At 45.5% G+C, this 27,925-nt stretch overlaps 1 protein-coding gene across 1 annotated transcript in view; it reads left to right on the top strand.

The window, feature by feature from the left end:
* The window catches only part of LOC122811276 (tumor necrosis factor receptor superfamily member 10B-like), a gene marked incomplete in the record, with an annotated part of 590,662 nt that overhangs the window by 118,901 nt on the left and 443,836 nt on the right, over positions 1–27,925 (top strand).

The raw sequence follows: 27,925 nt of genomic DNA, 5'->3' as shown, positions 1-27,925 counted from the left end.
GTCTTCTGTAATTGAATTTATAACTTGTAACACAGGTATAAGAACAAATCCAAGCATAAATGAATCAAACAATTTCTGAAATGTTATCATTTTTTTTTCAGTTTTCATAGGAGGGGACTGTGCTAACATGCAGACCTCCAACAAACTGAGTATACTAACACTGACATCCCACTGGTGTGGGAGGTATGTTTGGTTTTCCCTTTACGCTCTGGTAAGGCACCCTCATAATTAGTGTATTTGGTTTAAGGAGGCTGTGAGGTGCACAGGCCCAGTTCAGAAAATGTAAGAAAGCATAGTCCCCCTAAAAAAAGTCATATTTATTTTAAATATGTTGCAATTAAATGTGTTATTTACAACACAGTATTCTATTTATCAAATTTTTATGGCTTGAAATGATAAATGTTATACAGTTTTGACAGTTTATCAATATTGAAAATGCAACAGAAATGTAAACAGTTGTGTCTTGTGTAGTGTTAAGTTTTATAAATTGTAACACTTGTAGTACTCTTTGACAGATACACTAGAAAATACTTTGAACAAAATTCTAAGCTTTCTAATTGTATAGCTTTTACTAAAACTTTTAATCTTTTGTCAGATTATATATGCATTGCACCATGTGGTGGTGGTTTACGAGAAGTCTTGTGTTCCTAATTGTGCAGCTTAAGATTTTATTAGTGTTATGTTGGAGATTACATATGCATTGTGACGGTATGCATACATTTGGTCAGCCGGTGGATGGCCGATTGGAAAATGTGCGACAGCAGGTCAGCGAATTTGCATAATTGCGAATACAATGCAAATGAAATGCAAAATACCCCCCCCCCCTTTTGACCCATGGTAGCGCTTGTTTAGATGGTACAGTGGTCGGAATTGTCTAATTCTGTGTTTTGTTCGACATTCTGACCATTCGCCAGTGTGAGTATTCGACATTACCGGTCAGTGTTATACCCGATCGCAGAAAGGTTTTTCGCTCAAATGCATGGATTCCATTGTGACATATGAATTTAGGTGCTGCAGTGCATTACCCACCATGCTACTCCAAATATGTCTGAGTTTTTTTTCATAAAAAGTTGTGTAAACATTTTAATAAACCACAGTCCAAAAAAATCTACTGAATCCCTGGTGATGTCAGGCTGGGTTTGGCATAGGATGCGTACTACACTGACTTCAGTGGAGACACTCTGTGCATGTGTAGAGATGCTTCTGTTAGTCTGTGGATGCAAAAACACACTAACCCTCCCTTGGTATCACTGGTCACAAAGATCAGCAGACTTCAGTGTAAGAAAGATGTCAGTTTACAAGGATACAATAAACAAGTGGAATAAAAAGAAGAAACTGAAGAAAAATTGCATCACAATGCTATAAACAGTATGTCTTTGTGCAAAGGTGAAGAGCTCAACCTGTAACAAAACCGTAAAGAAGAGTAAAAACTGGGTTGAAATCTGAAATTCTGCTTTCATGTACTTTAAACTGCATATATTTTCTGGTGTCCTGGGTAGATTTCCCGTAATCAGTATAAAAAAACTGCTATGCATCTAGTGGGTCCTACTCTGTCAACCAGCTCAAATATTGTTTTATTTATCCTTTGACCAGACTTGTCCCTTAGTCCCACTAGGCTAATGGCTTCTTTTCAGGGGAGATGCAAAGTGGCATTTTTTGCTACTTGGGGACATACGGCAGGGGCATTAGGGAACTTCCACTACTTGTTCCAGTAGATGCTGTGTGATTTACATCCACTTGAGGTAGTAGCTTAAGAAATATTAAACATCAGTAGTGCTGTGCGAAATGCTACTTTGAGAGTAGTACTTTACAAAAATGGGACTAATGTGATTAGATATGCATTTAAAGTAAGTGCATTTACTTTAGATACATATCTAGCCACTTTCCATGAAGCTAGAAAAGCTTGAAAAAACACTTTGTTACAATAATTAGTGCTTTCCATAGCAGCAAATGTTTCTAAATATTCCCCAGTGTTTCATGGTAGTCATGAAAGAAATATGACTTTGCAGTGCTTGACCATGTGCATGTGTCTGTCTGTTAGTCTGCCTGAAGGTGTGTGTGTGTGTGTGTGTGTGTGTGTGTGTGTGTGTGTGTGTGTGTGTGTTTAAGGATTATGTTTGGTAGTGCAGTTCAAGCCCTGCTAAAGGCAGCAATTATGCAGAGGAACAATTCACATGTGATTTATGCACATGTAGACGTGTTGCAGAAATAATTAACTCATTAGTCTTTAAGGTAATGTTCATGTAAGGTGTGGACAGGATTAGAACAGAAATACAGAGAATTTCAACAAGTGACTTAAGATTTGTTGTGAGGAAATAAAGAATTCTGGATGGCAGGTGCCTAAAGAGATGTGGAATAATCAGGGATTCTATGCTGGTGACTTTTTTTTTTTCTGCTAAGTGAAAAAGATGGGCAGGTATTGAAAGAAATAATGCCAATATGCATTAAAACTGTGGTCTTAAGTTGAAATGTGGAAGAGTGAAGTAAAATGACACTAGTGTGGACAAATAAACATAAGTGATGAAAGGAGAGTTGTATAATATGGGATTTGTTAGAGAGAATATACATGGCAAGAAGTTGTGAAAGATCATACTTAACATCAAACAACTGGAGTCAGTATAAATAACTGTGTACTCTGTGCAAGGCTGGAGGGATCAACTTTACAGACATAACAGAAAATACTGAGTAGAAAGTAAGATCCAATGTTGTCTGTTTTCATCCGATCCAACACTTGAGTTGTCAGGTCTGACTGCATACTACCTCAGCACCAACTATGAAGCTTCTTTTTCAGTTCCAGGGCTCTGACCTCTCCCCTACTCACAATTTCCTGTACTCCACCCTAATACCTCCGATCTCATTTGCTGTGAAGATGTTCGACTTGTTCTTGTGGGCTGCTTTCATAAAGATAAACTATATCCTTTTCCTCAAGTCATGCCTTCCTTAATGAGAGTTCTTTGAATTCTCTCATTTTTCAAAATTTTTGCCTACAATGTAGTGTGGTTTGAGGTTTGTAGTTATACAGTAAGAAGCATAGTTAATTAGTGTAGTTAGTATATAGGTAGTTTGGTAACTTTGATAGGTAGTAATCAAACTGTTTTCCCTGATTGTCTTGTAGTGTCATTGCTGTTATTTTAATTGTTGCTGCTACACTATCTTTGTTCCCCCCTCCCCCCTGCACCATGTCAGGATCGCAAGATTTTAAAAAGTGTTTACAGTGTGAGCACAAACTGCCTCTTCAGGACCCTCAACTGCTCTGTGTATACTGACCAGTTCCTTCCCACCTAGGCTCAGACTGTCAGTCCTGTGCATTCTTTCACTCAGCTTCTCCATCAAATTGACTAAACCCAGAGAAAAGGCCAAGGATAAAGACAAAGAAAAGGACAAGTCAGATAAGATTGAAAAAAAATTCTTCGGATTCAAGCAGGAAATGTTCTCCAGATCTGAAAGTAGCAGCCGGACCTTATCCAAAGTTGGCTAGGAGGTCAGAACAGTCAGGTCCTCGGCTCCATTCCTCTTCCCCTTGGCCCCAGTTCTCGATGGAACTGGTGAGCCAGAACTAGATGCTCCATTTCTTCAAGAAAGAAAATTCTCCAGACCATCCTCTGTGGCTTCTTCCTCCTAGTCATCCAGGTCTCACTAAGCAGGATGTTGATAGGATAATGAGGAAGTTTAAAACTCTGATCCTTCTTTGGGTTCTCTCAGTACCACCCACTGGATGCTTACCAATTAATGGTCCAACCTACGCGCCTTTTTTTTTTTTTTTTCTGTCCAGTACTGGTCAACCCTACTCTGGCACCAGTCACCCAGGTTCTGTCCTGCACAGAGGCACCTTTGTTGGAATCAACAGTTCTAGTTATCTTGACCCTGACAGCATTCCCCTCTCTCTACGCTGAAACAGGTGAACCAGGAAGACACTAGGAGCTGAAGCACTGGTACTATGGTCCGAGGAGAAAGTTTGACACTACATTATTGGAGCCTTCCCTACCTATCAGAGCATAGTCTCTTGACAGCTCGAATCTGAGGTGAGCCTCTGGGCTGAGGCACATCCGTGCCCAGGTGTCTTCTTTGTGCTTTGACAAGGACAGGTCTTTGGAGCCAGTTGCATCCTCGGCTTTCGAGTTTTTTCATAGGGTCTTCTCCATGACCAAACAGAAGGCTCACTTAGTCAGTATAGTACTAACTAAACCTCAAAAGGTCTCTAGCTCTCGTTCCTCTTATCCTGCCACAAAGGGACAGTCAGAAACACAAGCTCCCGAGATGTCATGCTGCCTTGGCTCCTAGTCCGATTCTGACCCTTCTGGTCTTCTCCTGAAGTAATACACAAGAAGCAGATGTGTAGACAGAAGCAAATCAGTTCATTTACAGAATCTTTTATAGAAGACACTGATTTGGATGAAGGGGAGGGGTGCACCCACTCCCCCTCAGAAGACAACACATTTGGCAAAATCCTTGAATTGATGAAGTAGGTGGCATGGTATACCAAAAATCCCTCACCCAGTAGGGGGCATGGTATACCCAAGATCCCTCACCCAACTAGTCAGTGTTCTTGGAAGAACATGGGTAGTACCTCCTGTTGATCCTGTGATCCTTTGACACAAGCTTGATCCTCTGATGCTTTGACACAACAGGCTTGGAAGGACCCTGATATGGTGAAGCCTATTCCTAAGAAGGCAGATCCTATGGTGGTAGCAGCAGCTGCAAAAAAAGAATTATCTGTAGGAAGTTCCTCTGTCCACCCAATAACAGAATGATGGACAGTTTTGGGAAAAGGACTTGTGATTTAGTGATTGATAGATCTCTGAATTATTTGGCTTGTATGACTAGATTTCAGAGGTATTTGACTATAAAATAATTTCCAAATCCCTTTCAGGTATATTACCTGCAGATATCCAGAAGATGGTGGACTCCCAATTATCCACTTCCAATGTAGCAATTTGTCTGCTCTCTATTGCAGCTGACAGCACGGCCAGTATAGCAGGCACTGGCATCACCATTCGCCATCATGCCAGGATGGGACTTTGTGACTTCAGAGAAAGCTTCAAGACATCCTTTGTCAATGCCCCTTTTGATGGATCCACATTTTTTGGACCCAAAGTGAAAGACGCACTTAAACTAGACAGGGAGTCAGCAGGATGGGAAGAGTCCATCTGCTGTGAGAATATGTTTCTTCACTCCTCAAAAATCTTTTTCTAGGAATCGGAGGATGGGGAAAAAACTGTGGTTCTGAAAGTGTTGGAGCACTTACCAAGACTCTCCTGGAGATGGGCCTTTTCATGGCGGAGGTGGAGTTAACTCTATTTGATGCCCTTGGAGCAGAGGCAGACTGCACAATCGGGGCTTCCACTATCCTTTCTAAGAGAAGCCGTACCAGTGTCCCCGAATGGTTATCAAACTGCTGCACTCTGGAGGCAGTCGGGTGTGTTTTGTCTTTACCACCCAAGAATATGTGCTTCTATCTTGCCAGGCATGAAGGTATAAAGATAATTTTCATAGGCTACTCCGTTCCCTTTTTCCTTCCTCCTCCGAAATAGAGAAACATTCCCGGGGTTCCACCCAGTCAGTGGGAACCAGCAGCAGTAGAAATTTCAAAGCTGTTAGAAAAGAGTCATCCAATTGGTCCCCCAGGACCAGTTAGAATTCGGAGTCTACTTGAGGTTCTTTTTAGTACCAGAAAAGGCAGTGGACCTCAGACCAGTTTTGGATTTCGGTCTCCTAAATTGTTTCACGAAACAGAGAAAATTCCAGATGGTCACACTTCAGTCCATATTGCCTCTGCTGAGGAAGGACAATTGGATGTGCTCAGTAGATCTCCAGGATGCTTACTATCAGGAAGATAGAGAAGCAGTCCAGGAGATTCTTAATTTCCAGCTGAGAGCCAGTTACTACCAATTCACAGCCCTGGTTTTTGGTCTCACCACAGTCCCAGCTGCCTCCAACCATTTACTTTTACACCATACAGAAAACTCTAACAAAGCACGGCAACATGCACCACTGCCAGGTTTGGTTTAAGCAGCAAGTATATGCTTTATTAAATTGAACAGTTGAGTGCTTTTGTCCCAGACATTGGGACTTCCTCAAAACTATCTTCAGTAAAAATCAATGTAATTTAAATACAATGCATTAACTAAGCAATTTCAAATATCCAATAACTGTTTAAAATTAATTTAGAGAGATCCACACTTGTCTCACCAACTAAATGTATACAAAGAACTTTAAAAATTAACCAACTTAAATCTACTAGTGATTTAATTTGAATATCCTTAAATTGTTAAAAAGTTTACAGGAATGGTTTGATCAGGGAATGGACATTTTTTTTGGCTGTACCAAAGATTTTCTTTATCCCTTAGATACTCATTGGTCACATTTGAACAAAAGCTTACAAAATTTCACAAAATACAGATGGAAAATAGTTATTTCAGTCCAAGGCCAAGCTGCTCATTCTGAACAGTGATTGGATAGTTGAAATTCCCTGGTTAATGTGTTGTACTTGAATTACGTTGATTTTTTTTGAAGATAGTTCTGAGGAAGTCCCAATGTTTGGGTGGAAAGTGGAAAACTGATTAAAACATATGTTTGTTATTTAAGCAACCTGGCCGCAATGTGTATTGCTGTGCTTTGTTCATTTTCAAGTTGCCCATCTAGTTACCAGTTTATATTTTTTGTGGAGTACTTTTAAACCATCTGGACCTTACGATCCAATGGTTGCAGAAATTAGGGATAGTAGTGAATTTTCCCAAATGCCAACTTACACCAACACTATGATTAGAGATCACTGGATGGCACTTCAGTACTAACTTAGATTACCAGTCATCCCCAAGGCAAGGTTTTATTGTTGCAACTTGTAGTGATGCAAGTGCTTCATTAAACTTTACCTCCAGTGAAACTGATCCTACGACTGTTAGGTCTAGTGGCTTCTACAGTACTGATGGTTCCCTCTAGCTAGGTGCCACATGAGAACTCCACAGGACCCTAGCAGTACAATGGTCTCAGAACATACATTCATTATTCTCACTGAAATATGCAAACAGCTCATTTCCTGGTGGATTACATCATCTTCCATGATAAAGGTCGCCCCTTTCACATGGAGACTCCAGTAGCAGTACTAACCATGGACTCCTCCCCTTCTAGGGTGGGTGGTAGGATATTTCAAAGAGAATGAGGGTGGTCCTGCTAGCATGTGGGTCTTTCAGGATCTTTTCCCCAAGGGTGTGATATCCATGCATACAGACAGTGGTGCTGTGCATAAACAAACTGGGAGAAACCCATTCCTATCTACTTTGTTGAGAGTCCATGAGGGTCTGGCAGTGGGCAATGTCTTAACGGTGCTTTCTGATAGCAGTGCACATCCCAAGTTCATCCAGTATATTAGAGGCCGGATAGTGCAAGATTGTTCTGATGCCTCACGAGTGGTCTGTCAGCCCAATAGTGACAACATTGATCTTCCATTACTGAAACCAACATTGCTGCAACCTCTTTCCCTGTCCCCTCAACAAATGCAGCCTTATCCCTTCACAGGGATGCTCGGGTCTGCATTTAGCCCCTGGGTCTCCTGTATGCTTTTTCTCCTTAACCTCTAACAAATTCATCCAGAAAGCCAGACAATGCAAGGCCGGGGTTATCCTCATAGCTCCAACATACATGGTTTCCCTTCCTGTGGCCTCTGCTGGCACACCCCCTATGGATGTTGGATTATTATCCAGATCTGTCTCGCCCATCTGGATTGCCTCCTCTGGACCAAACATCTGTGAAGCTAACTGCATGGTTTCTCCAGTTCTGACCACAGCCAGAGACGCCAGGTTTCCCAACACAGTAGTCAAGATCATATCCTCTTCTCGGAAACCAGACACAAATGGAAGAGATTTTATACCTTGGCAGTCTTTAAAGATTAGACTTTTCTCCACCCCTGTTCTGTCCCTATTAGAACTTTGGTTTGAACTCTTTGACAAAGGTTCCAATTATTCCACGTCATAGTTCAAATGGCTGCTATCTCCAAGTTCCACATTGACCATGATTCTTAATTTGCTTACCTTAAGATCTCTAAAGCCTTTTTGAAAGGAGCCCTTCTTTTACATTCTTCCATCAGGGATCCATTTTCTCCATGGGATATTACCATTATGCTACAGGCTGCAATGCACCCACCCTTTGAACCTGCAGCCACAGCAGACCTAAAATCTATGACCTGGAAAACAAAATTTTCTGGTAGCAATTACATCAGCTAGACAAATTTTGGAATTGGACACTTTCCTGTAAACCTCCCTATGTATTTTTCACAAGGACAGTGTCTCTCTCAGAACTAATGTGTCCTTCCATCCCAAGGTGGCATCCTAATCAAACTTACATCGGTCCATACATCTACCGGTGTTTTTCTCATGTACTCTAACAAGGATGGACACGTTATATTTGTTAGATGCTAATCAACTGAGGTGTTACCATCTTAGGATGAAGCAATTCAGAAAATGAGATCAGTTGTTTAATGGTCTTTTCAAAACAGAAATTGTGAAAAACTGTCACTAAGGGTTACCCTGTCTAGATTGGCTGTCAGACTGGATTTCATTTATTTGTAATGAGCAGTTGACTCTATCTAAACCGAAGGATCATTCCACTACAACAATTTCTATTTGACATCTTTCTTCAGAAAACTTCACATTGATATTTATTTTGTACAATTGTCCACAATCCTTACCTTTGTGTCTCATTATAAACTGGGTGTACAGTCTGGTTCACGTACTTTTTAGCTACAGCATCTTCAAGAATGCCCTTCCTTGATACCACCAAGAAAGACAACTTCGGTATCTCTGCCACATGTTGAATCGGATGAAAATAGACAACATTGGATGTTAAAGGTTATGGATTTACTAAAACGGTAAATCCATGTTTGATTTTTATACAGTTCAACCTCCCACCCTCCTTCCCCTTCCTAAATTGACACACTATTTCATGATGACTGGGTGGTTACTACTCGGTTCCCTCTCTGTGAACAGTCCTGCTCTGACTGTTGCCTTCTCTCCCCTTTATTTTTTTGTATTACTGTTGTCATATGTATACAGCTGTAGGGTATTTGTACTACACTGGGGAAAACTCTGTAGGGTATTTGTGCTACACTGGGAAAAACTCTGTAGGGTATTTGTGCTACACTGGGAAAAACTCTGTAGGGTATTTGTGCTACACTGGGGAAAACTCTGTAGGGTATTTGTGCTACACTGGGGAAAACTCAAGTCTGAGATATTAGGGTGGAGTAGTCAGAGCCATAGAACCGAAAGAAGCTTCAGAGTCTGTGCCAACAACCCATGTGTTGAACCAGACAAGAATCAGACAATGTGGATCTGTCTTTATGGTAAGTACATAACTTTCACTTTATTCAAATACAGGATACATTTATATTTTGGTATGTGGTGTTACAGATTGTGTTAGGCAAGCAAAATGTAACCGTCCAAGTTTATGCACATATGTTATGATATGACCCATATTGATGGATCCGTGGCTTGCTTTTATCTGGAGTCATAGTACTTGGGAAGGTCATGGGGCATAAGAGAAGGGAAGAATTGTGGTGCATGACCATAAGGAGTTAAAATGCACAGTTAAGGATTTTGAGAATGGCATATTGTGCAGCAGTTAGTACACAAGTAAATCCATGAAGTGTTAAGTTTCTTCCTGTAGTGCAAGAGTTGGATTCCTTCAGCTTCCATTTCCCCACTCTGACTTTGAGGAATGCAACTAACCAGAAGTGCTCCTGGTTATCCCTGAAAAAGGATACTTGTCCAGTGAGATTACCTGGTTAAATGAAATAAAAATAATGAGAAGAAAATTATGAAACCATAGAGATGTTTGTTTTATGACATAAGGGGAAGACTGAAGACCCTTGTTAGATGGATGGATGTAGTAATCAGACTAACATAGCAAAGAGGGATGATAACAGGCTGAAAAACTTAAAGTATTAAGAACAACATTACTGAACTGGGAAACATGGTTTTCTAGCTGTAAACTGTGATATGCCTCTTCAAGAATAGAACAAGAGACTTTATAAACTTTTATAAGATAGACTTAAATAGCAATTAAGGATGTTGGCATGGGAAGCTAATATTCTCTATCTACTTCTCATCAGCTTTTACGGAGTAAGGGCTAAAGGTATGAATGCCAGTAACAAGCAGAGACCATCTCACAGCATGCTTCCTGATTCTTAGGGCAGGAATGGGAAGTGGAGATCAGCTGGAGACATGGCACTACAGGACACTGTACTTCACTCTAAAATATGAGAAGGAACACGAGAGGGGGGCAACTAACAGTGGCAGAACTAGGCAGGTGCATTGCATTACAGAATGAATGAACTAGAGGATGAGGTAGAAGTGTGAAAAGATGGGTCAAATTGCAGGAGTACATATGGTGCTAGAAGGCCTTTAAGGACAGATTTACAAAAGAATGGGAGTGTTTGGTACATAATGTAAGCCGAGGTAGAGACAAATGGAGAGAGATTACTATGGAGGTCATAGAAAAATATTGAAGACTTTATTGGTTAGTGAATTTTTATTATTAAATTAATGATTAAATATAAAATATTATTAGTAGGCTTATAATTTGTGTATCAACAGTCAAAATTAAACTATTTTCACCAATCTTTTTGAGAAGCCTCAGAATAACACAGTAAATTGTTACATTTGGGTTATATCCCATTTATGTTCATTGTATCACTGTTGCAGTTGCTTAGTTGTATGGGATGTTTACTGCCAAGGACTGGACATCTGGCCAGTATACGAAGCATTTTGGTGCCTTCGCCACTGACTCATCTTATGTCCTTTTAAAGTATAAGGATGTATTGGTATTAAAGCACATGTATGGATCCCAAAATTCAGAACTTTCTTGCCACTGAAGAGGCATCGTGTGTGTGTATACTGCAACTTCAATTTTGGCAGTCTTTTTACATATTAGCTTTCTGGGCAGAGAAGTACCCCATGGGAGGATCTTCCCCTTTTTCACAAAGTTTTTTTTGTTAACTCTAGCAAAATGGGAAGATGCGTGTGTGGTAGACTAATCTCATACAAGGTTTCCCACACAGCCTGTGTCTTCTGTCTGGGGGAATCACATGACATCCAGTTTTGAGATAGTTGTCTTTCCTTTACCCTCAAAGACCACACTTGTAGTAACTTAATAGTCTTCGTTTTTTTTTTCTTTTTAAACTCTTGTCTCAAAGCCATTATTCAGTCCTCCATGGCTACTGACTCTTAGTTAGATGTCCCCCTTTAGGCAAAGTAAGACAAGAAAACCATTAGAGGGTACAGAAAGAACTTTTCCTTCAACCTCTGTTTTCAAATTCTGGGACTGAACAATCGTCTGTGGCAGTCATGGAGCTCTGACCATCAGTCTGTCTTCTTGACCTCTCGTGTGTTGCTCCATAGGAAGCAGCTGTGAGTCAAGAGTCATGCACATCAAATAAGACCCGCTGTCTGGCAACTGCTGTGAAGGGAAGTCATTGTTACACACTTAAATTAACCAATCACCCCTCTGCTCCCCAATTTCCTGTGCATGCAGGTCCATGTGGGTGAAGCAGAGGTGTGATTTTTTTTTTTTCCATGCCACCAACAAGGTTCTTTGATTTGATTTGTGTTTGCCTCTCTGAGTTATTTCTTTTTCATTTTGAAGAAATGATGCTAAGAGACTATTGTAAAGCAAAAGACCTGGTTCTTCCTGCCTCTTCCCTTGACCAAAGTTTGCCTTGTTCCACTATTGACTGTCGCAGCACTTCCTAAAGGAAGTATCCAAGTATAAATGGATGTTTGTATGTATGCATGTACATGTCATGCATGTCATATGTCTAGTTGAGGTTGGATGTCTGAATTTTGTTTGTTTTTTTTTTGTCAATTGCATCTTTCCCCACAAAGTCAGCAGTCACTGATTATACATAACTTCCTTGATTTTTGCCTCCAGTCCCTCCTACCATAATGTTCCCCTCCCTTACAGCTATCTCTCATTTGTAGAATGCCCTTATTTTATTTTATTTTCCTGACTACCTCAGCAGTTACTGGAACTCTGCTTATCTGAGTTTGTTAATGTAGTAGTTGTCCCAGTTTTTCCAAAAAGTCCTTGATTTTGCCTTTACATTTCTCCCCCATCTGCATACTTTTCCTTTGTCCCTGATTGTGCAGATTATCCCTGAGTTTAAGTATTAATGTGAAGTTGTTCAATCTCACCGTTCATTCTTACACATGGGATCGGCTCAGTCGGCCACTTTCACAAGCTCAAGATCTTAGAGTAGCTCGAGGCCAAGTCCCTATCCCATGATGCTGTCTGTCCTACCTCAAATCTAGTTTGCCATTGCAACAGATCGGAGGTCATTAGAGAGCTCTGGCCAGTATTGATCTTTTTTCATTATTCTTATCTTTATAGCAAAGATCTGAAGTAGTTGACTTCATTCATTCTGCACATATGGGTATACGGATCCGAGCCGGCAAAACTTTTCAAGCATCAGCTCTGAGCTCCAAGCCCCTCCCTTACCTATATTACATCACTTCCTCCCATCTATCCCTAGATCTCGTTTGCCACTGTAAGAGTCAGCATTGTGGTCTCTGAGCTCTAAGCAAGGTGGTAAGGTTTTTTGGTCTTTTTGTGCTAGTTGAGTGTGAATACCTTTCCCTTTTTTTTTTTTTTTTTTTCCTCCTTTCGCGTTCAATCGTCATGTTAGTTATAAAAAAAAAAGTTAAGTGTTTTGTGTTTGTGATAATGGTTTCCCACCTAGGCCCAATCCCTGTTAGAGTGTGTGTGTGAGTGGGCCGTTAGGGCTTTTACTGTTTCTACTATGGCTGAACAGCCTAAGGTTCTTTTTAAGAAGTGCACAGAGTGTGGTCACAAGCTCTCACCAGCCAATGGCCACACTCTGTTCTGTGTTTAGGGGTCGCCCATCTGTCTGCATCTTGCGACATTTGTTCAGGCTTTAACACTAGGGCTTTGAAGGATTGCCGGGCTAAGTTTGTGGCTAAAGGTCAGCTACCTGCTTCTGCCCTAGAGTCTGCCTCCATTTCCTCTCCAGCCAGTGACACTCTGCAGGCAGGGACTCAACCTCCCGCCAGGCCTGCTTCATCGGAGTCGTCCCAGAGAGGTAGGGACAGAAGGGATAAGGAGAGGCGCCACAAGGAGAGGGACAGGCCCAGAAAAAGATCACCGGACAGGGATTCTTTCTCCAGCCCCTCTTCAAAGGCACCCAGGTCTCGTTCTCCTCTGCTCCGCTCTCCCCGTCTCTTGACGGAGCCATCTGAGCCGAGGCACTCCCCTCAGATCGGACCCAGACCCGAGTTGGTCACTTCCTCTAGGTCGACTCTGAGTGTCTTCGACCTGGATATGGACAGGCTGATGAGGTTCATCCAGAACCAGATTCAGATGGGGTCTTGCCAGGGCCCTATCCCATTGGAGAGGGTCCTCCTTCAACTATGTTCCACCCTATTGCTCCTTCCACGATCCGACATGACACTTCGGGGTTCTTGGGTACGAGACCTTTCGGAGCTGTGGGTCTGCACCGATGGTTCTCATTTCATCTACGCCGGCCGTCACCTTGAGTTCCTCGGATCCAATCTCTGATCCAGAATACTCTCTTGGAGCCGTGGTCAGGGAGTCAGACCCGAGGGTTGAGATCTCGCTCTTTCGGATCCCATCCTCTGTGCCCAGACTACCCCTCAGCACCGATGGTTCTCATTTCATCTACGCCGGCCGTCACCTTGAGTTCCTCGGATCCGATCTCTGATCCAGAATACTCTCTTGGAGCCGTGGTCAGGGAGTCGGACCCGAGGGTTGAGATCTCGCTCTTTCGGATCCCATCCTCTGTGCCCAGACTACCCCTCAGTTGGCTCCGATCCCTGCTCAAGTGCTGGGGAGAGCCTCCTCCTTACGTTCTACGGAGGTGTGCTCTCCATCGGTGTTCAGGGAAGTGGAAAGGGTTCTCTCCCAGGGGTTGAGACCACAGCTCACCTACTCTGATCCTACCCAGACCCCTCTGATTTTGGATTCTGCTCCCATTATCCTATCTCAGGGACAGCCCGTGCCAAAGCAACAACAGGTTGTTCCCCTCGGGGAACCCCCGGAGGCTTATGAATCCTCTCCAGAGTCCCACTGGAAAGGAACCTCGTAAGCACAAGTGTAAGAAGAGGTACTTGGACTCCCCAAGTCCATACGGACTTGGAGGGAGGAGAGGGTTCCCCCAGATCACCTTCCGAGGACGTCCCGTTCAGAGACATTATGGAGATCCTCCGCCAAAGAGGAGGTTGGTCAGTCCCCAAACCCTCTGCAGATGAGTCCGTATTCCTGGAGGCCTTCGGCGCAGGCCCATCTACTTCCTGGGTCTCCCCTCCAGCGGACCCTTTGGACCTAATCACCACTAGGGCATGGAAGAATCCTGACACCGTAGAGCCTATACCCAAAAGGCCAGACAAAATTCTTTCCCCGCCGTCAGACAGGCAGGCATGGTGCAAAGGAGCCTCGGTAGATGCTTTGGTGGTTGCAGCTGCCACAAAGAAGGAACTGGCACAGGAGAGTTCCTCAGTTCATCCACCAGACAGAGTCCAGGTCGATGGATAGTTTCGGGAAGTGCATGTACTAGTTAGCAACATTTTCTATTCATGCTCAGAATTACTTGGCACATGTCATACGACTGCAGCGTGACCTTATATCGGAATTAACTGAGTCATCCCCAGAGACTCTGTCGCAACAGGGCAAGCAGTCTTTCACTGCGAAGATGATTACACTGAAATCAGTGACAAATACCTCTATGCGTCTCCTCTCTCATGCTACGGAGGGAGCCGCTAGAGCTGCTGGTACAGGCGTTCCCTTGAGGCGTCATGCCTGGATCAGGCTGTGTCAATTTGCGGACCCCTTTAAGGCATCTTTCATCAATGCCCCTTTTGATGGATCATCCCTCTTTGGGAAGACTGTACGTGACACACTAACCCAGAGTGAGAAGGACAGAAAGACTTTGTCAGCCGTCGGAATCCGCTTCTTTAACCCCCAGAGGTCCTATTCCAGGAACCAAAAGGGGCAAAAGAAGATGTGGTTCTGGAAATCAGTCCTTTCGTGACCCTCAGGAATACTCGTTCCCCCAGAGGCAGAGGGGGACAAGACCGATGCTGTCAGAGAGGTAGAGGGGGTCCCAGAGACTTCGGGTCTAGGGAACCTTTTTCCGATGGACCCGCACAGCAACCCTGAGGGGTTGCCCGGCTGCTCTACTCTGGAGGCAGTCAAGGGAAGATTTTCATTACATCCAAGGGCATGGGAGTCGGCATGGGAGTCTATTACTGCAGACCGCTGGGTGTTGAGCATCATATCCAGAGGATATTCTATCCCCTTCATTAAATGTCCCATAGCTCCCAGCACACCTTCCAGATGTTCCACCCACTCACAGAGAGGCTGCAGCCATAGAGGTTTTGAAGCTGCTGCAAAATTGAGCCGGTCCCTCCAGATCAATCCAGATCAGGCATCTACTCCAGGTTCTTTTTAGTGCCAAAGAAAACTGGGGACCTCAGGCCCATTCTGGACCTGTCTATCCTCAACCTTTCGGTAGAGAAACAAAAATTCTGGATGGTCACTCTACAGTCCATTCTACCGTTTCTGAGAGAATGCGACTGGATGTGCTCGTTAGACCTCCAGGACGCTTACTATCACATCAAGGTTCACAGGACCTCCAGGAGGTTTCTACGCTTCCGGCTAGGGGCCATTCACTTTCATTTCAGAGCCCTACCCTTTGGTCTCACGACAGCCCCAAGGGTGTTCATCCAGGTTATCGCGGTCGTAGCGGCTCACCTGAGACTTCAGGGCATTCAGGTATTCCCCTACCTAGACGACTGGCTCTTCACTGCATCCACCAATCCACCAAACGTCTCTTGTGTCAGGCCCTACACTACTTCCTCAGCCTGGCTCACAAGTTGGGCATCACTATCAATATCAACAAGTCCCACCTGGCTCCGGTTCAGATCATCGACTTCATCGGGGCATGGTTGGATTAGATTCAGATTTTTCTCACCCCGGAAAGGATAGAAAATCTCAGACTCCATGTATCAGCTATCTTGGATCACTCTGTAGTCACAGCAGCCGATGTTCTCAGGGCCCTGGGTTCGATGGCAGCCGCAATCTCTATTCTCCCTCTTGCACATCTTCACATGAGACCTTCAGTGGAATCTAGCAGTCCAATGGTCCTGGCTAGACCTTCCGATGAATTTCCACATCCGAATCAATCGGACATGCAGAACGTCACTCCAGTGGTGGCTTCAATCAGCGGACATTTTTGCAGGGCGCAGCTTTCTAGCCCCTCCGGCTCAAGCCACGGTGACCACAGATGCTTCCCAGCTCAGGTGGGGGGGCACTTCCTGGGAAGGACGGTCCAGGGCACGTGGTCCCCTCCAGAGACCAAGCTACACATTAGTGTCCTGGAGATGTGGGCAGTGCTTTTAGCGTTGAGAGCCTTTCACCCTGTCCTACCTCCGGGGATGGTAGCCATTCAATCAGACATGTCTGTAGTCTGGTATATAAACAAATAGGGAGGGACCCGATCCTACCCCTTTGTCGCGAGGCCATGAGGGTTTGGGAGTGGGCCGTATCCATCAGCCGGTTTCTCATAGCAACGCACATCCCAGGACGCTCCAACATTCTAGCGGACAGTCTCAGCAGGTCAATCCTTCTGCCTTACAAGTGGTCTCTGAAACAATCAGTGGCGGAGAAGCTCTTCCGTGTTTGGGGTCAACCTTGCTGCGATCTCTTTGCATCTCCTTCCAATCCGAAGTGCAGCAACTTCTTCGCTCTGATCCCCCCTCCGGAGATGTCCCCAGGGACGCTCTAGTCCATGCTTGGCCTCCCGGGCTACTGTATGCTTATCCCCTCCATAGGACTAAACCCTTCCGGAAGTCGGATCAATTGTTTGTTTCCTTTTCAAAACCATTTTTGGGCACAGCGGTTTCGCAAGTGTCCTTAGCAAAGTGGATCACTCTCTGTATTGCACAGGTTTATAAGAACAAAGGATGTTAAGTTGTCAATCTCGCCTTCATTCTTGCTGGATGGGTTCGGAGCCGATCCTCGGCTCCGACTCGGCACTTGCTTAGCTTGAGAACTCCTTTTACCAGCTCGAGGCAACCCTATATCCCATGATGCAAGGCGGGACTACCTCAGATCTCGTTTGCCGCTTTGCGAAAGAGGTCTCCTTTTTGCCAGCTGAGGTAAGTTGTAATTTTCAAAAAGCTTAGTCAGGGTTTTATCTTCCCTTGTTCCTTTTTTTATAGTGTGTACCGTTTCTACAGCCCACCCTATTTCCCATATAGTTAAAAACTTTTACTTTCTTTAAAAAGTTTGAAGAGTTTCAGTTAGGCCTAGACCCCCTTGCTTAATCCCTACCTGTGTGTCTGTGTTTTTGGGGATTAATTGTGTGTTTGTTTGGGGTGTGTGTGAGTATTTTCCTCTTGGACTATGTCTAAGGAAGGCAAGGTCTCAGGCTTCAAGAAGTGTGACTCGTGCTGTCAGAAAATGTCTCTGACAGACGGTCACACTTCTTGTGTTTACTGCCTGGGGCCTTTGCACCTGCAGGACTCCTGTGCTTTGTGTCACTCTTTTAGCCAGAGAGTCCTGCAGGAAAGGAGGAATAAATTGATCCTCCGTGGCTTACTAAAGCCAGAAGGTTCTCCCTCTAAAACAGGGTCTAGTAAACCTTCTAAGCTACCAAAGGTTCAGGCTACAGCTTCTTAGCCTTCTCCGGTGGCTCCGACTCCTTCGGAGTCGAGATCGGCTCCGGCCGGAGCCGATCTTTCTACTTCTAAGGTAGCAGTGTCGGTTCCGACACCCAATCTACTGTTGCCTTGTCGGCTCCGGCTGGAGCAGACACATTATCCAGTATCGGAGCCTAGAAGCCTTCGGCTCCATCTAGAACTCAGGGGACGTCGGCTCCGATGACTTCGTCCAGGAAGAGATCTCAGTCCCCTTCGTTGGAGAGTATCCATTCGGCTCCAGGGTCTCCTCTTTTGTCGGAGCAGAGTCATCGGAGCCGATCTTCAAGATCTTCTAGGCTGTCTGACCACGACTTAGAGAGGGTGGTAAGCAGGCTGTTGAAGTCGCAGGCACTAGCCCAAATGCTCCATAGCCCGTCTCAGCAGACTTCGGCTATTGCTTTACCCCTTGAACTTCCTCCTCCGACTCTCCTCCAGAGTTCGGAGCCGGAGCTTCGACAGCGACTGTCAGCGCCGGAACCGATACATCCCTCTTCGGCTCCGCTGCCTTCGGCTCCGATCTCTTCCATGAGACCTTCCTTGGAGGGATCCGGTCGTCGAGTTTCCCTTGTCGGCTCCGAGGGGGCTAGTGGCATCGGACACTTGTCCGACCCCGCCTCCTCTCGGGCTTCGGCTTTGGTAAGCTCGGCACCGACATCGGCCTCGAGCCTTCCCTCTCAGTGGAGCCGGAATTCCTATTTCCTCGAACGGGAATATTCCGCCTCCCGGGAGGGGAGCCTTTGAGGTGATGAGGAGTGTCCTGGCACCTGAGCCAGGTCAACGGTCCATCCCTTTGGCTCCTCCCTCTTCGTGCCTGTAGACGCCTCTTGCCAGCCTCTTGCTCCCAGGCCCAGGGATCCATCGCCCCAGGTTTCCCCATTGGGAATATCTTCCTCTTCCGAGGTTTCCTGATCCGCAGGGGAACCTCCTCGGAAGAGGACGTAAGAGGAAACACACAGACTCCCGAGTCTACAACATCTGATACAGACTTAGATGAGTCGGAGGGTTCCCCACGGTCCCCCTCTGAGGATGTCTCCTTTTCAGACATCCTTGAGCTCCTCAAACAGAGGGGGAATTGGCCCTCCATTGATCCCTCCGAGGATGAGTCGGTATACCTGGAGGCTTTTGGATCCCGACCCTCCACCTCCTGGGTGTCTCCGCCTTCGACCCACTTATGCAGGTAGTGGCTCGAAGGCGTGGGCAGCTCCAGATTCTGTGGAACCGTTCCCAGGAGACCATCCAAATTTATCACGGCCCCTGCAGACAAGCAGTTTCTTTCCAAGGGCGTCTCTGTGGATGCTATGGTGGTGGCGGCGGCCACCAAGAAGGAACTTGCGGATCCTTCAGTACCTGTCCATCCTCCTAACAAAGATTCTAGGACCATGGACAGGTATGGAAAGCGGATGTTTTCTTCAGCGACCTTTGCTATGCGTTCGCTGAACTACCTTTGTCACTTCACCAGGCTTCAAAGAGATATTCTCAAGGAACTAGGTGAAGTGGTCCAGGATCCTTCTGCTGCTGGGGCTCAAGAAAAGATTGCCTCACAGCTAGCAATCCTGAATTCATTGACCAACTCCTCCATGCGGCTCATATCCTATGCAGCCGATGGAGCGAGCAGGGCCGCAGGCACAGGAGTGGCTCTTAGACGTCAAGCCTGGATGCGGCTTTGTAATTTTGCGGACCCCTTTAAGGCGTCCTTCACCAATACCCCCTTTGACGGTTCAGCTTTGTTCGGACCTCAGGTGAAGGAAACCTTGACCAGGTGTGAGCAGGACGGCAAAACTCTTTCTGCCGTTGGAGTCCATTTTTCCACCCCTTCTAGACCCTACCCCAAGGGTCAGAAGGAGGAAAGATGTGGTTCCATAAAGCCCAAGGAGCAGCGCCGGACACACGTGGGCATTTTACCCCAGAGGCAGAGGGGTAACAATAAGACGCCGCCCTAGGGGCAGAGGGGGTCCTCAGAACCAGGGCAACAGGGAGTCTCTTCCTGAGAAGCCCTTTCAGCATCCCTGAGGTGTTGCCCGACTGTCCACCCTTGGAGGCAGTCGGGGGAAGGATTTCGCTGTACCCAATAGCCTGGCGTTCCCTTTCATAAGATATGTGGGTACAGTTGATAATATCCGAGGGTTACAAAATCCCCTTCGAAAGGTATCCCGTACCTCACCAATCCCTTCCAGACATCTCACCCGGTCAAAGGGATTTGGCAGAACAGGAGGTTACAAAGCTCCTACAAAAAAGAGCCATCCAGACGGTTCCAGCAGACCAAGTAGGATCCGGCGTCTACTCCAGATTCTTTTTGGTCCCCAAAAGGACGGGAGATTGGAGACCTATACTAGACCTAAGCAATCTAAACAGATTTGTCAAGAAGGCAAGATTCCGGATGGTCACGCTTCAGTCCATTTTGCCCTTTCTGGGCAAGGACAACTGGATGTGCTCGATAGTACGCGTCCTGAAGGTCTATCACATAAAGGTCCACAGGCACTCCAGAAGATTTCTCTGCTTTCGGCTAGGGGCCAGTCATTATCAATTCAGAGCCCTGCCCTTTGGCCTCACTTCAGCCCCCAGAGTGTTTACCAAATGCATGGCAGTGGTCGCAGCTCACCTGAGACGTCAAGGATTCCAGGTGTTTCCTTATTTGGACGACTGGCTCCTCTCCGCCTCCACCAGGCATCAGCTTCTTCAGACCAGAGACTACACTCTAAAGCTTTGCAAAAGTTTGGGAATTTCAGTGAATTTCGAAAAATCTTCTCTGCGGCCTTGCCAATCTATCACCTTTATAGGCGCAGAATTAAACACCGTCAAATTGTCAGCCAGACTAACAGATCAGAGAATTCTGGACATACAAAAATTCATTCGAATATTATTGCAGAGCAGCAAAGTCAAAGCCAAATTGGTTCTAAAAGTTCTAGGTCTTATGGCTGCGGCCATTGTTCTTCTACCTCTGGCTCGCTTCCACATGCGTCTGCTGCAGTGGATGTTATTCACTCAGTGGTCGTTCCACAGTCTTCCGATGAAGCACCAGATCTTAGTCAGACAATCGTGCAGAGCTCATCTGAACTGGTGGATATCTTCCCCTCTCCTTCACCAGGGCCGACCATTTGTTCCCCCTCCGGTTGCCACAGTCACTACGGATGCCTCTCTGATCGGGTGGGGGGGGCATTATCAGGGCAGGATGGTCCACGGGACGTGGCAACCCATAGAATACCATCTGCACATAAATGTCCTGGAGATGAGAGCGGTGCTTTTAATGTTGCAAGCCCTCAACGACTTCCCGCGGGGACTATTGCAGTGCAAACGGACAACATGTCCGTGGTCTGGTACATCAACAAGCAGGGCGGGACCAGGTCCTATCCGTTATGTCGAGAAGCTCTCAGACTTTGGCAATGGGCAATCTCCTCTCATCGGTTTCTGATAGCAACGCACATCCCCGGCAGGTCCAACCTCTTGGCGGACAGGTTGAGCAGAGCCATTCTCATGCCTCACGAGTGGTCTCTCAATCAATCTATTGTGGACCAGATTTTTCTGAAGTGGGGCACACCTTGTTGCGATCTTTTTGCTACTCCCCAAAACAAGTGCCCCGACTTCTTCACACTCTTTCCCCTACCAGGCCAACCCCTGAGAGACTCTCTAACCCAGCATTGGCCCCGGGGACTTCTTTACGCTTTTCCGCCCTTTCCCTTGATTCCACAAGTCATTCAGAAAGCCACCGTTTTGAGGGCCAAGTTGATTCTCATTGCCCCTTACTGGCCTCGACAAATTTGGTTCCCGACTCTGCATCGTCACCTCCTGGTGCGACCTTGGCATCTGGACCCAGTTCCGGATCTTTTGATCCACCAATTGGGTCAACAGCACCGGGCCATTCATTCTCTCAACCTCACTGCGTGGTTGCTCCACTTCCTTCCCTAGCCAGGCTTCCTATGATCTCTGATCCTGTCAGAGATATTTTAGTAGCTTCTTTGAAGTTGTCCACCAGAACCGTGTATGCTAGCAAGTGGCGACGTTTTTCCCTTTGGGCAAACTCCAAGCACATTGATCCCTTTACTGCTCCTGTGCATTCTGTTTTAGATTTCCTGGCTGAAGTTTTTCAGTCAGGATCTTCTTCAACAGTCAAAGTTCAACTGGCGGCCATTTCCAAATATCATGTTGGATTTCAAGATCATAACATTATGTCATATAGGCTATGCAAAGCCTTTCTGAGAGGAGTTTTTCTTCTGAAGCCGCCGATAAAACATCCTCCTCCACAAAGGGATCTGAATTTAATGTTAGCATCCTTGATTTTACCACCCTTCGAACCATCTGCCTCATGTTCCTTGAAGTTATTGACCTGGAAAACTATATTCTTACTGGCTGTCACTTCAGCAAGAAGGGTTTCCGAAATTCAAGCTCTCTGCATCCGTTCCCCTTACTTGGTTTTTCACAAGGACAGGGTATCCTTAAGAACTAACCCGTCCTTTCTTCCCAAAGTTGTTTCTCAAACTAATATTAATCAATCCATCGATCTACCAGTCTTTTTCCCAAATTACTCTGACAGAGCGGAACAAAAGCTTCATTTTTTGGATGTCCATCGTCAGCTCAGGTACTATTTGCATAGAACGAAACAATTCAGGAAATCGGACCAATTATTTGTCTCCTATGCAGAAAACAGGAAAGGTCTCCCAGTGTCTAAAGTGACCTTATCCAGATGGTTGTCTTCCACCATTTCTTATGTGTATTCACTCAGAGGCAAGCAACTACCTTCTAAACCGAAAGCACACTCAACCAGGAGTCTATCCACTTCTGCAGCCTTTCAGGATAGACTACCCATTGATACCATTTGTGCAGCAGCTACTTGGGCCACACCTCATACCTTTGTCTCTCATTACAAATTAGATTTGGCCTCCAGAGACAGGGCCAGCTTTGGTTCCACAGTTCTCAAGAGTCTGTTCCATTGAGCCACCCGGGATACAGGTGCTAGGGACGCGGTCCCATCCAGCAAGAATGAAGGCGAGATTGACAACTTAACATTTAGAAGTTATGTACATACCATAATGTTCCATGTTAGTTGTCTTCTCGCCTTCTTCTTCCCTCCCTCCATCCCCCTGGCCTGGACAGATCTTGAAGAGTTTCCTCTTCTCAGGTTGTTCCCTCCTGAGTCTTCAGTAGAAGAGTCATTTGTTAGGAGTTTTTTGTTTTCCTAGTTCTACTAGGTTTTTCCTTAGCAGGGTATGTTAGCTACCAAACGAGATCTGAGGTAGTCTCGCCTTGCATCGTGGGATATAGGGTTGCCTAGAGCTGGTAAAAGGAGTTCTCAAGCTAAGCAAGTGCCGAGTCGGAGCCGAGGATCGGCTCCGAACCCATCCAGCAAGAAAGAAGGCGAGAGAAGACAACTAACATGGAACGTTATGGTATTTACATAACTTCTAATTTATCTCCTCCTGGTGTATTGAAGGCTCATTCCACTAGGGCAATGGCCACTTCTGCAGCCTTCTGGTAAAGAGTTCCGTTAGATGATATCTGTGCGCAAGCGACTTGGGCCAATTCGCACACTATATCATCTCTCATTATAAATTTGATCTTATTTCTAGAGGGAGAGCATCCTTTGGCTCTGCGGTGTTCAGGAATATCCTTCCATAAGGACCTCCCAGGAATGATAGTAGCTGGGGACTCTGTCCCATATGTGCAGAATGAATGAAGGCAACTACTTCAGATAAAGAAGTTATGTTCTTGCCATAATGTTCCATCTGAGTAGTAGATTTCATTCTTCTGCACCTTCCCTCCCTCCATCTCCCTCACTTTCAGGTTTTTCCTGTTTAGGATTGTGATTATGTTGCCACTTGTGTCAGCAAACTCGATCTGGGGATAGATAGGAGGAAGTGATGCCATAACGTTCCATCTGAGTAGTAGACTTCATTCTTCTGCACCTTCCCTCCCTCCATCCCCCTCACTTTCAGGTTTTTCCTGTTTAGGATTGTGATTATGTTGCCACTTGTGTCAGCAAACTCTATCTGGGGATAGGTAGGAGGAAGTGATGTAATATAGGTAAGGGAGGGGCTTGGAGCTCGGAGACGATGCTTGAAAAGTTTTGCCGGCTCGGATCCGTATACCCATATGTGCAGAAGAATGAAGTCTACTACTCGGATGGAACATTATGGTAAGAACATAACTTTTTTTTTTTTTTTTGCAGTTTTTCTTGCTGGACTGTTTTGGGCTAGTTAGCCTTTGTTTTAGATCAGCCCTTTGTTGTGCCTTTCTGCTTGACGAGATTTTTGTCCTGTAAGAGTGGCTACTTTTAGGCCTTTGGCCATTCCTTACTTGTGTTAAACAGTGTTCCCTATCCTCGCTTACACTTTATATGTAATGTGTTTATATCTATAGTTAATCTATAGTTTTTGTAAAGTTAAGGTTTATAGTTAGTATTAAGAGTGTTAATATAGTTATTGTAGAGTTTGCTGTGTGTGCGCTATAGTTATTTATGGTTATTTAGTGTGCTTAAATAATTTGTTTGTTTCCGATTGGTGCATACTGTTCTGATGCATCTGCAGTCCTTACAAATGGGTTGTCCTGTCATCAGGCAGCCCTTCGGTCGGCCGGATTCCAAAGTCTGGGTCTGGCCTCGGCTGGTGTCGCACTTCACCCGACATCATAGCTGCAGTTCTTCGGGTATAAAGGCATCAGCCGACGCCATTTTCCTCAGTCTTTCTTGCCACGTGGTGCCCGAAGCAGAAGCTGTTCGCAAGTGCCGGTCGGTCAGAACCAGAGATTACTACTACAGAATACTTCTAAAAAGCTAAGTACCCCGTTGGGGACTCTTTCTTGCCTCATCCGATGTCAGAAAAAGTGAATAACTGTTTAACTTGTGGGAAACAAATACCTCATAAAGATTTCCACTCTTACTGCTTACCTTGTTTAGGCCCAGACCACGACGTAGCAGCTTGTCTAGCCTGTGCTTCTTTTAACCGACGGACGCTTAGACGTCGGTCGGAATTTGCTGAGTAGTTTTTTGGCTCCGCTTTTGCTTACATTATGCCGTCGGATCCTCCGACTACGCAAATTTCTAAAAAGCGCAAGGAAAAGGACAGACACTCGCGGTCCACGGTTTCGGCCGAAACCACGGTTAAGCCAACCGCAGGTGTCTCTGTTTCGGCTGAAACCGAGCTCTCTGTTCTTCCTTCAGCCGAAAGCTTACCTCCTACTGAGGCCTCATCCAACCTGGTTGAATCGGCTACTGAAATCCCACCTGCTCTTGCAGGTTCCCAGGATTTATCTGATACTATCCCCTTGGATATTTCAACCCCTGCACGTGGAGCTGCTAGGCCACCTGCAACCATGTCGATTAAGGCCTTTGCCAGGGCTAAAGCAGCTAAATCTGCCAAAACTGTGCCTGCTAAGACCCCCTCTCACAGGCCTAGCTCTAGTTCACAAATGCTTACTCTAGCAGAGGATCTCATTTCTTTGATCCGGGGATCCCAACCTCACCCAGACAGGGCCTCTCACCCACCTCCAGAGAAGAGGCCTAGAGCAGAGCCCCCTGAGCCAGTTTCTATAGATGACTCCTCTGATGTTTCAGATAATTCAAACCCTCCAGAGGACCCTTTCTCTCCTTATGAAGACTCTGATGCTGAAGAGTCCATTCCTTCTGCCTCTCCGCCTGAGGAATTTTCCTTTGGGGAAACCTTGCATGCTATGAGGGAACAATTTCAGTGGCAGCGCCAGGATTTTTCAGACTCTAGAAAAAGGCTTAGAACCTTTCTGCATTTACCACAGCATAGGCCTTTAGCCATCCCTCCAGTTCTTACTGTTGTGGATGATGCATTTAATGATGCTTGTACTGCTCCTGATTCACTTCCTCCGGCCCCTGCTAAGCCCGATAGGTACTACAGGGTTCCGGACACACATTATCATTTGTATAAGGCTCCTTTTTCAGATCCCGAAACTATCTCCCAGGGACCTAAGGCTGTAGCAGCTACCTCTGCCAAAACCCCTCCCTCTGAAAGGGAATCCAGGGCCTTAGAGATGGGGTAAAAGTTTACACTTCTGCTACTCTTTCAGCTAGGGCCTTGAACTGTCAATTCCACATGATCCAGTATCAAGAATTTATGTTAGACCAGTTAACTAAAAAGCTGTCCTCGGATGAACCATTAGACAAAAAATCTGTTCAGGAAATGGTACATAACATTCAGCAGGTCAGTAACCATTCCTTAAAATGCGGCTATGATGCACTGGAGGCTTCCTTTAGATCAGCCATGACTGGCACAGTGATCAGAAGACATGCATGGTTAAAAGAGCAGGCCTTACCAGATCATGTTAAATCAAAGCTACTAGATGCTCCCATGGACAAGATCAATTTGTTTGGCTCTCCTGCACAACAGGTGCTGAAGAAGATGGAAGAGAAGGCAAAATCTGTCCAGACAGTCAAAGATTTCTTACAGGTCCAACCTCCAAGGTCTAGCAGGAATTGGCCTTCCAAGAATTGGTCCTTTCCAGACACCTCCAGAGCTCAGAGAGGCAGGAATAGGCGCTCAAGAGGCAGGGGTCAATCCAGAGGTGCCTACAGGGGACGTCAGTGGCAGGCTAACAACCAGCGAGGTACAGCCACCACCACTACTACAGGACAATCACAGTGACTTGGCTCTAGCACCGCCTACCAGGGAACAACTAGAAGCACCCTTAGGCGGGAAGCTAGCCTTATTTTCAGTAAACTGGCATTACATCACAGGAGACAAGTGGATTTTGCAGACAATAGACCAAGGTTACAGGTTTCACTTCCATACTCTACCAAGGAAGAGAGGAATGCCAAACCTACCTCCAAATCAAAAAGCAGAAGCTCTAAAGCAAATAACTCACTTACTAAGGATGAGAGCTGTAGAAAAGGTACCATCTATGGAGCAAGGACAAGGATTTTACTCCAGGCTCTTCCTGGTACCAAGAAAAGAAAACCAATGGAGACCTATTCTCGACCTGTCCGCTTTAAACACATACCTCATTGTCCCAAAATTCAAAATGCTGACCCTACAGCAGCTTCTTCCCATGTTGGGCAAGGAGTCTTGGCTGGTAACTCTAGATCTCAAGGAGGCATACCTGCACGTCCCCATACGACCAAATTGCAGAAGTTACCTCAGATTTCTTGCAGGATCAGAGCATTATCAATTCTCAGCATTGCCCTTTGGCTTATCTACTGCCCAGAGTGTTCACGAAATGCCTGGCATCAGTAATTGCTCATTGCAGGCTTCAGGAATTCAAATCTACCCTTACCTGGATGACTGCCTGTTACAAGCGGACAACAAAACAAACTAGCAGAAGACTTGAAAAGGTCATTTATCTACTGCAAGCCCTGGGATACACAGTCAATATAAAAAGTCAAGGCTGATACCATCCCAAAGGATAACCTTTTGGGTGCAGAGCTGGACACATCAAAACAAATGGCATTCCTAACAGTAGAAAACAGGAGCAACTCCTCTCTACTTCTTGGCATTAACAAAACAGAACCAGCTAACAGCAAGAAAAGTCCTGCAAGCCTTGGGTTTCATGGCATCCTGCATAATTTTGGTTCCACATGCCAGACTGCATATGAGAAAGTTACAGTGGTACCCAAGGAATTTATGGTCTCAGCACAAGCACAGCCTAGAAACCCAAATTCCAATAATCCCATGCCTGAAGCAAGAATTCAAATGGTGGGCTCAGGCCTGTCAATCAAACAAAGGACTGCCCTTCCACAGCACTCAACCAAGCCAGACCATCACAACGGACGCCTCAGACCTCGGTTGGGGGGCGCACATGCTGGACAAGTGCATACAAGGCTTATGGACTCAAGACCAGCTGCACCTACACATAAATCAAAAGGAAATGCTGGCAGTAAAACTGGCAATTCAGACATTCAGACCATTTCTTGACAAGGTCAACTGTTGATAAGGACAGACAACACCACAGTTATGTGGTACATCAACAAACAGGGAGGCACACATTCGTACCCTCTATGCCGGATGGCAATGGACCTCTGGAATGTGGCCTTGAGCTTCAACATTCAGTTACAAGCAATTTTGTGCCAGGAAAAGAAAACATACTAGCAGACATACTAAGCAGAACTACCACGGATGCCCACGAATGGATGCTGCATCCGGACATATTCAAAACCATTACAAGAAAATGGGGACTACCAGAAATAGACTTATTTGCATCCCCACGCAATCACCAACTGAAGAAATTCTGCACAAGGACGTACCACCCAC

This window comes from Protopterus annectens, chromosome 9.part0, assembly GCF_019279795.1.
Source record: "Protopterus annectens isolate FY-2018-M chromosome 9.part0, PAN1.0, whole genome shotgun sequence".
In the NCBI taxonomy this organism is placed as follows: Eukaryota; Metazoa; Chordata; order Ceratodontiformes; family Protopteridae; genus Protopterus; species Protopterus annectens.
Note: the sequence above shows the minus strand (reverse complement) of the source record. Positions and strands in the feature narration are given on the sequence as shown.